Source organism: Callorhinus ursinus, unplaced genomic scaffold, assembly GCF_003265705.2.
Source record: "Callorhinus ursinus isolate GAN/ISIS: 27379988/994484 unplaced genomic scaffold, GSC_fseal_2.0 scaffold27, whole genome shotgun sequence".
Taxonomy (NCBI): Eukaryota; Metazoa; Chordata; class Mammalia; order Carnivora; family Otariidae; genus Callorhinus; species Callorhinus ursinus.
Window position 1 is genome coordinate 9,464,336 of NW_027397089.1, and position 14,053 is coordinate 9,478,388.

At 39.4% G+C, this 14,053-nt stretch overlaps 1 protein-coding gene across 1 annotated transcript in view; it reads right to left on the minus strand.

The window, feature by feature from the left end:
- LOC112830021 (inositol 1,4,5-triphosphate receptor associated 2) overlaps nucleotides 1-4,126 on the minus strand; it is a 45,268-nt gene extending 41,142 nt beyond the window's left edge. The window contains exon 1 of the mRNA XM_073877842.1: nucleotides 4,102-4,126. The gene's annotated coding sequence lies outside the window, so the exon portion shown is untranslated. The remainder of the gene's footprint in view (nucleotides 1-4,101) is intronic.
- Between the last annotated feature and the right edge of the window lie 9,927 nt (nucleotides 4,127-14,053).

Sequence of the window (14,053 nt, forward strand, 5' to 3'; positions counted from 1 at the left end):
GCCAAATGGGAGCTGTTCCTCGCTCCACTGGGAGGTTGGAAGTGATGTAGTGGGAATGACAGAAGAGAGTTCACCTGTGAACACATATGCTTTAAATCTATGGCTGACTGTGGCGAGGACACCGGAGGAGCCATCGAATTTCCTCATGTCAAGTAGAGTCTGTCAGTGTTCTCAATATGAAAGGGCTGTTTGTCCCTTCAAGAGCCAGAGAACAGAAGTGCAGGTTGGGCACAAGGCTAATAGAAGCCCTAAAACTGGAACCTCAAACTCTCAGATCCTGTCTACCCTCCTTGTTGAACTCTGTAGTGGGAGGCCATTCAAGCCACAGGGAAAGGCTTTGCCTTGTGGGCATTTGTGACTAATCCAGATTAATGTTCCTAGCATACAAGACATGCATTTCTATTTGTAGTATATAAGACATGCATTTCTATTTGTTTTTCCAAGGCAGTTTTCTCCTTTTACCATCTGCTTGCTAAACTCCCATGACTCACCTAAGTGACCTCCACTCCATGGTTTATGAACTAAACCTTAAAAAGAGTATACTTAAGACTCTGACTCTTCATGAACTAATGAATGTTCTCAAGATTAATTTGTTTTGCCTTTTCTAATATAAAGCAGAACGTCTGAGTTCAAAAGATGTGATGATAAGGATTTCAAAATTTGGGGCACCTCCTCCATATATGGCCTGGAAACATCTCCTGTCTGTCCCGTACAAACCTTTTTTAGTTTTAGATCTCAACAGAAAAGGTTAGCTGCAATCTGCCATAACACTTAAAAATACAAGTTGAACTTGTGCAATAACTATCTTTGAAAAAGTACTAACTGCAAATTAAAAACTGAAAGTTAATTATATTTGCAAGATCAGTTGCCTGGAGTCTCTTTTATTTTTTAAGATATTATTTATTTGAGAGAGAGAGCACACACGAGTGAGAGGCAGAGGCAAAGGCAGAAGCAGACTCCCTGCAGAGCAGGGAGCCTGATGCGGGGCTTGATCCCAGGACCCTGAGATCATGACCTGAGCCAAAGGCAGAGGCTTAACTGACTAAGCCACCCAGGCACCTTCAGAGTCTCTTTTAAATGGAATTTCCTCTTTATCTTAGTTGATTGAATATTTACAGTGTAAAGATGGTATACTTGTAGAAATCCCAAAGGGAAGAAGTTTTTTTATTTTTTAAGTTTATTATTTGTAGTCTCTACAACCAATGTGGGGCTCTAACTTACAACCCTGAGATCCAGAGTCACATGCTCCTCTGATTGAGCCAGTCAGGTGCCCCAGGAAATGCTTTTTGCTTTTAAATTCTCTGAACCTCAGTTGTACTCCATACTACTCATCCTTTTAGGCACTCAACCAATATTTATCAAGTACCTAGAAAGTGCTAATACCTCTGCTCCAGAGAGTATCTGCTCTCCTAAGACCTGTAGTCTGCAGGACATACAGATATGAACAAGTAAGCTACCGGGAATGCCACATCAAATCCAGGATGCCCAAGAAAATCTGAATTTCAGGGGCGCCTGGATGGCTCAGTGGGTTAAGCGTCTGCCTTCGGCTCAGGTCATGATCCCAGGGTCCTGGGATTGAGGCCCGCATGGAGCCCCACATTGGGCTCCCTGCTCAGCCAGGAGCCTGCTTCTCACTTCTCCCTCTGCCTGCCACTCCCCCTGCTTGTGCTCTCTCAAATAAATAAAATCTTAAAAAAAAAATCTGAATTTCAGATAAAGAACGGCTAATTTTTTAGTATAAGTACATCACAAAAGTTGCACAAGAAAAACATACTGAAAAATTGTTTATCTGAAATTCAAATTTCACTGAGCCGCTTCTATTTTTATTAGATAAATCTAGCAACCCTAAAGCCCAGAGATAACCATATAATTACACACTGGGAAAGAAAAGTGCCAGGGTCTCTGGGAGCTTATAATAGGGGGTTATCCTAGTTTGGGAGTGAGGATGGAAAAATTGAGGGGCCTCTATTATGTGTCATGCACTGTGCATAATGCTATATTGTTTGCTAAATCCATGGTTATAAACAGAACACTGGGACCACAAATCTGCTATAGGAATTTCCATTTAGATTCACATTAGCTGAATTTAAAATAATGTTAGAGATTATCCATACCAATTATTTCACTCATTTTATTTCTCATTGACTGAACTACACCTCATTGTTATTTCTAGAATCTGAGTCTCGTTATTGCCTGAATTGCTTTATTATATATAGTAAAATCTCGAGTCAACACTTTTTAACCATCTCCCTGATGATCCAAAGCAATGATTAAAAGCCTCCGAGGCCTGGCAACATCTATAAAACAATGTGATTTGGGGGTGGCTGTGTGGCTCAGTCAGTTAAGCGTTTGCCTTCGGCTTGGGTCATGATCTCAGGTCCCGGGATGGAGCCCTGAGTAGGGCTCCCTGCTCAGCAGGGAGTCTGCTTCCTCCTCTCCCTCTGCCCCTCCCCCCTACTTGTGCGCTCTCTCTCAAATGGATAAAATCTTAAAAAATAATGTGATTTGTTTCTTACCTAAAGTAATTTTACTCATTACGGATCTAATTTTCACCAGTGATGTAACTGCAGAGTTCAATATTAACCTCTAGGCATTTACACTCTGAGACTTACAGAAATCTCCTGCAGTTGTTCTGACTTCCTAAAGGAGTTAGAATAAATTCACTATTTATGTACAGTAGACAGTATTTCATATTCTTTAGGAATTGACAAACATAAGGACATAATTTGTATTTTTCAATATCCATATTCTTTAATCACTAAGAAATAGTTGAATTTCTTTGCAAAGATTTATACAAGATACAAAAGTAGTGTCCTTGAAAAAAGATTTTAGTGGTATTCAAAAGCTCTTTAAGAAAGTCTTCTGAATCAAACTCTAACTCAAAAGATTATGTTGACAATGTAATTATCTTTCCTTTAGCAACCATTTAAGTATTTTCTCCCTTTACTAACAATTATTTCTTGAATATTAAGCTTCCAAACTTTAGATCAGGTAGGCATATTTTAATAATCGTTCAATACTTAATTATGAAACTCAGGCAAATATTTCACCTGAGTCCCAGTTTTTGGAGATCTAATTAAGGCAAAACCCTTAAGTAAGTTATGTAAAATTTTTTTTTAAATATCTGTGTGTATATGTAGATAAACAAGAAATTCCTTTTGCCAAAAGAGCCCTTCACTAACAGATGCCAGTAAACTCTTCATGGAAACAGAAGAAGCATCTGTTCACTAAGATGTTCCCAGGAAAGTCATCTTTAGCAAGCCTAGTGCGAGGGCGGAGCATGGTTTTCGACAACCAGTAAATTTTATATTTGCCAAATTATACTGTTTTAAGTCTCTTTGTGACTAATATTTAGTGTAATAAAATAATAACACTTTTTTCTGTCCTAAGATAGGTGACAGCAGCTGTTAATCAAAATGATTTGCAAACCACAAGTCCCAGATTTAGTAAATTCTCAGCGAGTCTCATCTGCAAACCTGTCTGATTACTAATAAATGCAAGCTGGCATAGAATGGGACTCTCCCCTCCCACCATTCACTTAACCCTGTTATATTAAGCTCCTTGGCTGGGTCACACCAAACTTATGATAAACATCTCATACTGGAACAATTCCTGAAATAGCATAGTCACACATATGCTTCTGAAAACTCACTGTGCTCTTCTGTTTCAGTTCTTATTATATGAGGTCTGGTTTTCCTCTCAGAGACTGGGAGAAGACCTAAAATCTCTAACTGCAAGAATTCAGGTGGTTCCAAGTTCTTGGGGGGAATCTACAAAACCACATAACCTCTTTCCACTAACACACATGGCACATGACTCAGGCTGGAAATGACAATTCAGGACCTTAGGTATCCAAACGCCCCTTTGAAAACAATTCTAGGATTTGCCTGTGGTGAAAACATCTCTGGGGCTAATCTAGTTTTAGCGCCACAAGCGTATTGAGTTTGGGCCTGGGGGTGAGGAGAAGACAGAGGCTAGCCCTGGGATGGCTTTGCCTTGTTTAGAAGGGACTTTTTTTTTTTAGAAGGGACTTTCTTGACCTTAGATGACTAAAGGCCAGCATCCGCTTAAGTTTAGCTGTTTACTTGGGGGAAAACTCACCACCTTATTTTCACTTTACCAGCACTCCAAGAACCATCTTCTGAGAACAGACTAGAGACAAGACCCGCAGGATCAGATGATTGGGCGGAGCTGACTTCCGCCGGGGCGCTCTGGAGCGGGCAGAGAAACTACCTACAGCTGGAGAAAAGGGAAGCCAGTGATCAGCTGCACCTGCCGCTTGGGTCGCACCAAGGTCTTGGGGGGGGGGGGGGGGGGGGGGGGGGGTGAGGAAAGACAGAGGAGGAAGGAGGACCACTGCTTTGGATGTATCGATGCCATTTTGGTGTGCTCCCCACCACGGTAATAACAACAAAATGAACATAACCCAGAATATAATCTCTGTAATCAGGATGGAGGAAAAGTCACTTTTTAACTAAATTTCGTACGTTTCTGTTGGGCCAAGTGCTGTATGGTTTCTAAAAACACTAATATTAATCATGACATCTCTTAAGGGACTGTCTCTGGTTTGGCAGACACAGTATGTCGACTACACAAAGTGCAATAATTAAGCAAAGAAGTGCACGGGCGGTACATTAAACTCCGTGGAAGGTCGGGACAGGGGGAGGACAGTGTGAGTTGAGAGGTGTTTTTTAAGTAGGTAAGACATAAACTGGGCTTTAAATAATACACTATTTGGGGAAGGTAGGGGCTTGGACAAACCTGTGAGGTCGGGAGACCTGGCAGCACTGGGTAAACAGAACCGTGAGGTAGGTGGGAGGTTGCAGAATAGTGAAAAAAAATGTTTAAGTCTACATAGGGAAGATACAGGCAGATTCAGACATGAGGGACCTTTTTTTTGTAATGCCACTTCCCATCCAAGAAATACTATGCAGGGGGAGGACAGACATCTTAGAAACAAAACAAACAAGCAAACCAGCTTCTGGGTTCCACACATACAAGAAACATCGTAACTGGAACATTTTGTTCTCAAGCTGCCAGTGTTGCTTACGGCCCCCTGGGCTTCTCTAGCCAGACCCCTCCTTCCCTAATCACATGCTTCACAGCCTTTAGCACTGGTGATTTCCTACTTCTATTTTCTCTCTTCCTCGCCCAGCCTGGGGTGCTCTGAAAATATTTTTGGAATATCTAGATTTTTATATTTGCTCCTATTCCTGTGGGTCATCATTTCTGTCCCCAAAGGAGAGCGAGGGGAAGTGTAGTAGTTCAGAGTTGGAGCTCTGGATTCAGATAACCTGAGTTCAAATCCCAGCTCAGCCCAATTAGTTTTGTGACCTCTGACAAATTATTTAACTCTGTGTTTCAGATTCTTTATCTGCAAAATCAATATTATGAATGACCTCCAGGGCTTGCTGCAGGGATGAGATGAGACAGCACATGTAGGATGCACTTTCTGAAACTCCTTTAATTTATTCAGATAGTAAATGTACTCTTAAAGCACAAGAGTGCCCAGAAAGAACCAATTAACCCATTCCTCTCATTGATGTGCTGTTTAATTTCCCAGGAAGTTAACTATCATAACATCTGTGCTTGTGATCTTATCAACCCGCAGATACCGAAACCAGTAAGACCCAGAGAGAGTTCCCTGATAGTCATAAAGGAAGCTAGTGGTGGAGCCAAAAATAATATTAAAATTCTGAATCCACTAGACCATATCACCTGTCTGGCAAATTGTACTCTTACTTCCTGCTCCCTAGGAGCGTATTACACTTGATGTTTCTCAAAGTAGTGAAAGGAAAAGCCTGCACAATAAACTGCAACGGATGTGTAATGAATTAAATGAACATATTATTCCATTATTTATTTGTTGTTTGCCTCATAGGATCCTAACAGAATGTGCTCCTACTGTGCTCTCTGCCCGTGGACAGCACAAGCCCCAAAGCAGCCAGAAACGTGCCTTCTCCCCCCAAACAGCTTCTCCCACCCCAAACACATGCTTTGTGAACACAGGAGAGAGTATAAAGGGATAAAATGCAGACTCAGCAAAAACAAAACAAAAAACAAGACGGGGCTTTGGGTTTTTCGATATACTGGAGAGTTGATAACAGCATGGTGTTTACCTGCCAAGTCATTTCCCCTTAAGGCATGTTGACCCTGACGTTGCCAGACCTGAAAGTAACTGCTTGTCTTGTATCCAAGAACCACTGAGGGACACTGCAAGGAAATGCAATCTTATGTAAGTAGGTGAGAAAAAAAAAAGAAAAAATGTATTTACATGAAACAATATCCCTTTCTAACTGTCTTTAATGTGGCTAGACATTAGCAGCTCAATCTCTGAGATTAACTCTGGTTGATCCAAGGGACACACTGTCCAACCAAAAGTAGATCGAAAGGGATGGAAGGAAGGGGGCACTATTAGAAGAAAGGAAAGAAGGAAGGAAAGAAAACTAGATAGTGGAATCCTCCTTCAGTATAGCCAAACATAACATACATTTTATTTTTCAAAGCCCACTCTATGTAAAATGTACTATTTCTTATAATGTATTCTGAAATGCTCTTATATTCTAGGTGCCATCATCTTTAAATTTCTTTTAATTAAACTTCAATAAACAAAAGCAATGTCTTCAGGAAGCCAACTTTCATAAAGACACTATCCCAGAAAGAAAAGGATTGGAAAGTAAGTGATCTATGGGTCCCATTCTGAAGTGAACGTTTTGAAAGAAAATTTGGCAATTCCTTTTTGGAGGGAAGTGGAAATAAAGCAAGGCCCTGAAGATACCACCAAGATACATATTAGCTGAATGAAAATCATCCGTTGCCTTTCCAGATCTATCCAGACGTAGAGCAGGAGTAACAATCCTCGCTTGGCTCTGTACCTCTGCCTTCCCGTGGCTCTTGCTGGGGATGGTAATGGCTTCCTAAAGCCATCATGCCAACACCAGGGGGTGCTCCCTTCTTCCTACTGTTTCTCTTAACCCTGCCCACACCTTCATGAGTGAAATTCTTTTCAGCCTCCCCTTTAAAAAAAATGTGCCATCTGTTTCCTAAGGGACCTTGACTGATATACACTAAAGGATAATTTTGGTTGTCATGTAAATTTCCATAGCCCAAAATGGTTGCCATCCACATTACACAAAAGGCATAATACCTCTCTCGTTTTTTTCTTTTTTAAGATGTTATTTATTTGAGAGAGAGTGCACGAGCTGGTGGGGGGGCGGGGAGGCAGAGGGAGGAGAAGGACAAGCAGACTCTGCTGTGCAGGGAGCCAGATGCAGGACGATCCCAGGACCCTAAGATCATGACCTGAACCGAAGTCGAAAGCTTAACTGACTGAGCCACCCAGGTGTCCCCATAATACCTCTCCTAAAATATTTTGGTTTTATTTTTAAACTCTGTGCCTTTTCTTTTGTTTAGCCTTTACTTTTGGTTGTGTACATACAGATAATTCAAAGAAGGAGATTTGACTAAAAGGAAAAAGAAAACTTCACCAACCTTCTTTTGAAAATTTTAATAGCTATTGCCAAATCGGTTTCCATAGAGATTATATCAGTTTATCATCTTGCCAACAATCTGTGAGCCTGCTTTGTTCCATGCACCCTCACAATGTGTTGATCTTTGCCAATCTGATAGGTGAAATATGGCATCACGCCATTTTAATTTGCATTTCTCTCTTCATGAATATGGTTTCATGTGTTTAAAGCCATTTGTATTTCTATGCTCTGTTTGTTTGTATTCTTTGGCCACTTTTCAATAGGGGCTTGATTTTATCAACTTAGAAAAGCTCTTTATATATTAAGAAATTTATTTCTTTTTAATATTCATTAGCAATTCATTTGTACAACTGTCATTTCTATTTCTGGTTTATGCTATTTTTGCCATGCAGAGTTGTTGTTGTTGTTTTTTTAAATACAGTCAAATTTCAACCTTTTCTGTGTGAATTCTGAGTTTGTGTTAGCCTTAGGAAGTCTTTCCTGACTCCAAAATCACACAAAAGAATTTCCCATTTTTTTTCTAGTACTTTCATGACTGACTACATTTAGAATTTATTTTGGTATGTAGGCAAATAGGACTTTACCTTCATTACTTTTCAAAGGGCTACCCAGTTTTTCCAGGAATTTAACCTACAGATATATTTGCACATATTTACAAATGTAAATATAAAACTTTATTTATTATTGTTTTGTTTGGAAAGGCAAAATATTGAAAACAATCTTCACCCTTCAAAAGGGTACTGGTTATATAAATCACAATTCATTCACACATTAGAATAAAATACAGCTGTTTAAAAGAAAAAGCTTTTAAAAGTACTAATATGGAATCCCAAAATTATGTGGTCAAGTTATAAATTGATCCTAAGATAAAGAACAGTACTTACATCATTTCTGATTAAAAATATACAGTACAAACACAAAGCGAAACACACATACACATAAATACAGGAGAAACTAGAGACAATGATAACCCTGGGAAGGAAAACTGGCAGTTCAAGGAAGGGGTAGAAGAGAGATTTAATTATTTCTGTATATTTTTGTATCATATCTATGTACAATATCATCGTTTTAAATAAATACAAAAAGAATAAAACAGTAGATTTTTAAAACTCAAATCGTTATTTTTGGGTGGTTGATCCATTACCATATAATGTAGATTTGTAAGATAATGTCATTTAGTGTTGAAACCTGATTTTAAAGTCAGTAAAACTCTTTTTTTTTTCTTTTAAGATTTTATTCATTTATTCATGACAGACAGAGAGAGAGAAGCAGAGGGAGAAGCAGGCTCCCAAGGAGCAGGGAGCCCGATGCAGGACTCGATCCCAGGACCCTGGGATCATGACCTGAGCTGAAGGCTCAGGTTAAGACACTTAACCATCTGAGCCACCCAGGCGCCCGGTAAAACTCTTTTTAAACATATATATGAAAGTGTGGATCGGTAGCACCCTCTGCTGGTAATGAGTTGAAATTCAAGACCCAGAAATCATTACTAAACCTACCTAAGGTTTCTCGTGCTCTATTTTGTGATTATTATCGACTGCTCAAAGAGTGTATCATAAGAATGATAATATTTTATATCACAATTTTTAGCAATCACTGTGGGAATTTGCTAAGGTTAAAAAAATCACACACTTTTGTAGTAGTCCATAATTCTAATGTTTTGTTATCTGAGTGCAGAACTCCACTTTTCATGTGGAAATATTAATAAAATAATAACTGTTTTTAACAATTTGTATAAAAGTGAGCATTATTGTATATGTTTGTCTTGTCAGTCTACATATTTTGCTCAGTTCTCAGCATTATAATTAATTCATTTGACAGATACTGAAGACTTTGTGTGTGTCAGGCATGTCTTAGTGCTGAGGACACACAGTGAACAAAACAGACAAACTTCTTGCTCTCATAGAACTTACTTCCTACCAAAGGAGACATAAAGTTAACATAATTGACAAAAATATACAGTATGTTACACTCTGATAAATTCTGAACAAAGAAAAATAAAGGGAATGTGAAGAATGAGTTTGGAGGAAGGCTTGCAATTGTAGATGGTGAGCCAGGGAAGAGCTCACCAGAAGGTTAACTTGAATAAAAACCTGAAGGAAGTGAAGGAACTAGTCAGAGGAAATGCATCCAGGCAGAAGGACAAGTGCAAATGTCCTGAGGTATAAATTTGCCAGGCATGTTTGAGAAACAGCAAAGAGGCCAGTGTGGCTAGAGTGAAAAGAATAGAAAAGAATAGTAGGAAATGAGGTCAGAGCATTAATGGAAGAGACAGATTATGTAGGGCCTTAAGGTTATAGAAGGACATTGACTTTTATTCTGAGTGAGATGGGAAGCCATTGGAAGGATTTTAAGGAGAGGAGATATGTGCTCTGAATAAATGTGTAAAACTGTAAAGGGTCAAGGGTAGAAACAGTGAGATTAATTAGATGTTTGTAGCAATAATCCAGGAGGAGAAATGATAATAAGGAATCAGAGGAAGGCTCGAGTTTCTAAGATGGAGGAGGAGTAGGAGACCTTAGTTTCGTCTGGTCCCAGGAATTCAGCTAGATAGCTATCAAATCATTCTGAATACCATCAACTCAACCAGACATCTAAGAAAAGAATTGCTGTAATTCTACAAATAGAAAAGCAACCACTTTCTGCAATGTAGGAGATGCGGAGAAGCAAATCCAAGGTGATATATTGGAACATAAACCTCGGGGGAAAGGGAGCCTCCGGAAGCTGGCTACCTGAAAGTGATAAAGCAGTGGAGTACAAATCGGATCTTTTAGAAGTCTGCTCCAGTGAGAGACATCCCTGCCTGAAAGGTACTCAGGTGGCGAAGTGAGTTGGAATCCCAGATGGGACAGTGTGGTCTCACAGGAAGTGAGACCCCAGGGTTACAGGAAGACTGGGGGTGCCTAAGTGCAGCAGAGTTTCTAGGCATCAGAGTGAGGGAAGCCAGCTGCGATCAATAAGCCCAGGAGCGGGTTCTCAGCTCAGGGTTGCCATATACCCTTCATTGGGGCTTGGTCAGGCAACTGTTCTCCGAGCCGGGGCCCAACAAGTGGCAGAACTAGCTAGACACCCCTTGCTCCCCGAGGAGGAGTGGTGCAGGTGCTTACCACAGGAGTCTGCAGGGTTTGGAGACTCAAAGCGGGGCCCTTGCCTAAGATAGAAACACTGGGTCACAGGCTGGGTGAGCACACAGTGCGGACAGAAATCAGGGAGACAGGAGTGATTGACTGCTTTTCCCTGATGGAGCACTGAGGAGTGGGGGGCGGAGCATGAGCTTTCCACTCCAGGGACAGAGATTGGGAGGCTGCCATTTTCATTCTCATCCTCTAAAGTGTGCAGAAAGCCTTCAGGGAACAAAAGCCACATAGAGCAATCCTGAGCCACTAGAACCCAGCCCCCTACCAAGGGCAGTGCAGTTCCACCTGGGGCAAAGACACAAGAGAATCAGCACTAACAGTCCCCTCCCCCAGATCAGCAAGAACAGTGGGAGCTACGACCAAGTTTACCCGTCACACAGAACTGCAAAACTCCAGCACTAAGGGAAAATAGTGTATAGAATTAATGATTTTTTTCTCATAATTCTTTAGTCTTTCAATTTTAATTTTTTTCTCTCTCCTTTTCAACCAATTTCTTATTTTGTCAACTCTTCTTCTTAAGTCTTTTTAAAATTTTCATCTTTACAGTTACATTCTATCCTTTCATTGTACTTAATTTTATTTTTATATATATATATAAGTTTTTCTTTCTTTACAAATTTAGGATGCAGTTTCTTCTAACAGACAAAAATACGCCCAGAATCTAGTGTATTGCTCTGTTCTCTTCACCTGTCTGATTATATTCTCTATTTTTTAAAGTGTTTTTTAATTTTCATCTTTAAATTACATTCTATCCTTTCATTGTGTTCAATTTTATAAGTTATATAAGTTTTTCTTTCTTTACAATTCTGGGATCCAGTTTTCTAATAAACATCAAAGTACACAGAGGATCCAGTGTATTGCTCTGTTCTGTTCACCTGTCTGATTATATTCTCTCTCTCTCTTTTTTTTAATTTTTTTTTTCAGTTTCAGGTCACTTCTGATTTGTTTAGTGTATATTTCTCTGGGGCTATTGTTGCCATTTTAGTATTTTGTTCTCTCCTTCATCTCTTCTTCTCTGGAAAGAATGACAAGATGGAAAAACTCACCTCAACAAAGAGAACAAGAGGCAGTACTGACTGCCAGGGACCTAATCAGTATGGACATAAGTAAGATGTCAAAACTAGAGTTCAGAATAACAATAATAAAGATACTAGCTGGACTTGAAAAAAGCACCGAAGACACTAGAGAATCCCTTTCTAGAGAAATAAAAGAACTAAAATCCAATCAAGTCAACATAAAAAAGGCTAATAATGAGATACAATAAAAAAAAATGGAGGCTCTTGTAGTGCCTGGGTGGCTCAGTTGGTTAAGCGACTGCCTTCAGCTCAGGTCATGATCCCGGAGTCCTAGGATCGAGTCCCACATCAGGCTCCTGGATCAGCAGGGAGCCTGCTTCTCCCTCTGACCCTCTCGCCTCTCATGCTGTTTCTCTCTCTCTCTCTCTCTAATAAATAAATTAAATAAATAAATAAATAAATAAATAAATAAATAAAATCTTTTAAAAATGGAGTCTCTAACCACTAGGAAAAATGAGGCCGAAGAGAAAATTAGTGATATAGAAGACCAAATGATGGAGAATAAAGAAGCTGAGAGATAACTAGTGGATCATGAAGAGAGAATTCAAGAGATAAGTGATACCATAAGGTGAAACAATATCAGAATAATTGGGATCCCAGAAGACAATGAAAGAGAGAGGGGGGGCAGAAGTTATATTGAAGCAAAGTATAGCACAGAACTTCCCTAATCTGGGGAAGGAAACAGGCCTTTACGTCCAGGAGGCGCAAAGAAACTCCCTCAAAAAAAAAAAAAAATAGGTCAACACTTTGACATATAATAGTGAAGCTTGCAAATCTCAGATACAAGAAAATCCTGAAAGCAGCTTGAGATAAGAGGTCCATAACCCATAAGGATAGAAACATTAGACTGGCAGCAGACCTATCATCAGAGACCTGGCAGGCCATAAAGGATTGGCGTGATATATTCGGGGTGCCAAATGAGAAAAATTTGCAGCCAAGTATACTTTATCCAGCAAGGTTGTCATTCAAAATAGGAGAGATAAAAAGCTACCAGGACAAACAAAAACTAAAACAATTTGTGATCACTAAACCAGCTCAGCAAGAAATATTAAAAGGGCTCCTTTAAGCAAAGAAAGAGCCCAAAAGAAACACAGACCAGAAAGGAACAGAAACAGTGACTTTATAGGTAATACAGTGTCACTAAAATCATATCTTTTGATAGTTACTCTGAATGTAAATGGACTAAATGCCCCAATCAAAAGACACAGGGTATAAGATTGGATAAAAAAAGCAAGACCCATTGATATGCTGTCTGTAAGACACTCATTTTATTTCATTTTTATTTTTTAAATTATTTTTTAAACATTATATTTATTTATTTGTCAGAGAGAGACAGAGCACAAGCAGGAGGAGTGGCAGGCAGAGGGAGAAGCGGGCTCCCAACTGAGCAAGAAGCCTGACTCAGGACTTGATCTCAGGACCCCAGGATCATGACCTGAGCCAAAGGCAGATGCTTAACTGACTGAGCCACCCACAAAACTCATTTTAGACCCAAAGACACCTCTCGATTGAAAGCGAGTGGGTGGAAAACCATTTACCATGAAAATGGTAAATGACATCAAAAGAAAGCTGGGGTAGCAATCCTTATATCAGAAAAATTAGATTTTAAACCAAAGACTATAGTAAGAGATGAGGAAGGACACTATGTCATAATTAAAGGATCTATCCAGCAAGTAGATCTAACAATTGTAAATATTTATGCCCTAACACAGGAGCAGCCAATTATATAAACCAATTAATAACAAAATTAAAGAAACACATTGATAATAATACAATAATAGTAGGGGACTTTAACACCCGACTCACTGCAATGGACAGATCATCTAAGCAAAAGATCAATAAGGAAACAAGGGCTTTGAATGACACACTGGGCCAGATGGACTTCACAGATATATTCAGAGCATTCCATCCTAAAGCAACAGAATACACATTCTTCTTAAGTGCAGATGGAAAATTCTCCAGAATAGATCACATACTGGTTCATGTATCAGGTCTCATCTGGTACCAAAATATTGGGATCATTCCCTGCATATTTTCAAACCACAATGCTTTGAAACTTGAATTCAATCACAAGAGGAAATCTGGAAAGAACTCAAATACATGGAGGCTAAAGAGCATCCTACTAAAGTATGAATGGATCAACCAGGAAATTAAAAAAGAATTTTAAGAAAATCATGGAAACAAATGAAAATGAAAACACAACTGTTCAAAACATTTGGGATGCAGCAAAAGTGGTCCTAAGAGGGAAATATAGCAATACAAGCCTTTCTCAAGAAACAAGAAAGGTTTCAAATACACAACCTAACCTTAAACTTAAAGGAGCTGGAGAAAGAACAGCGAATAAAACCTA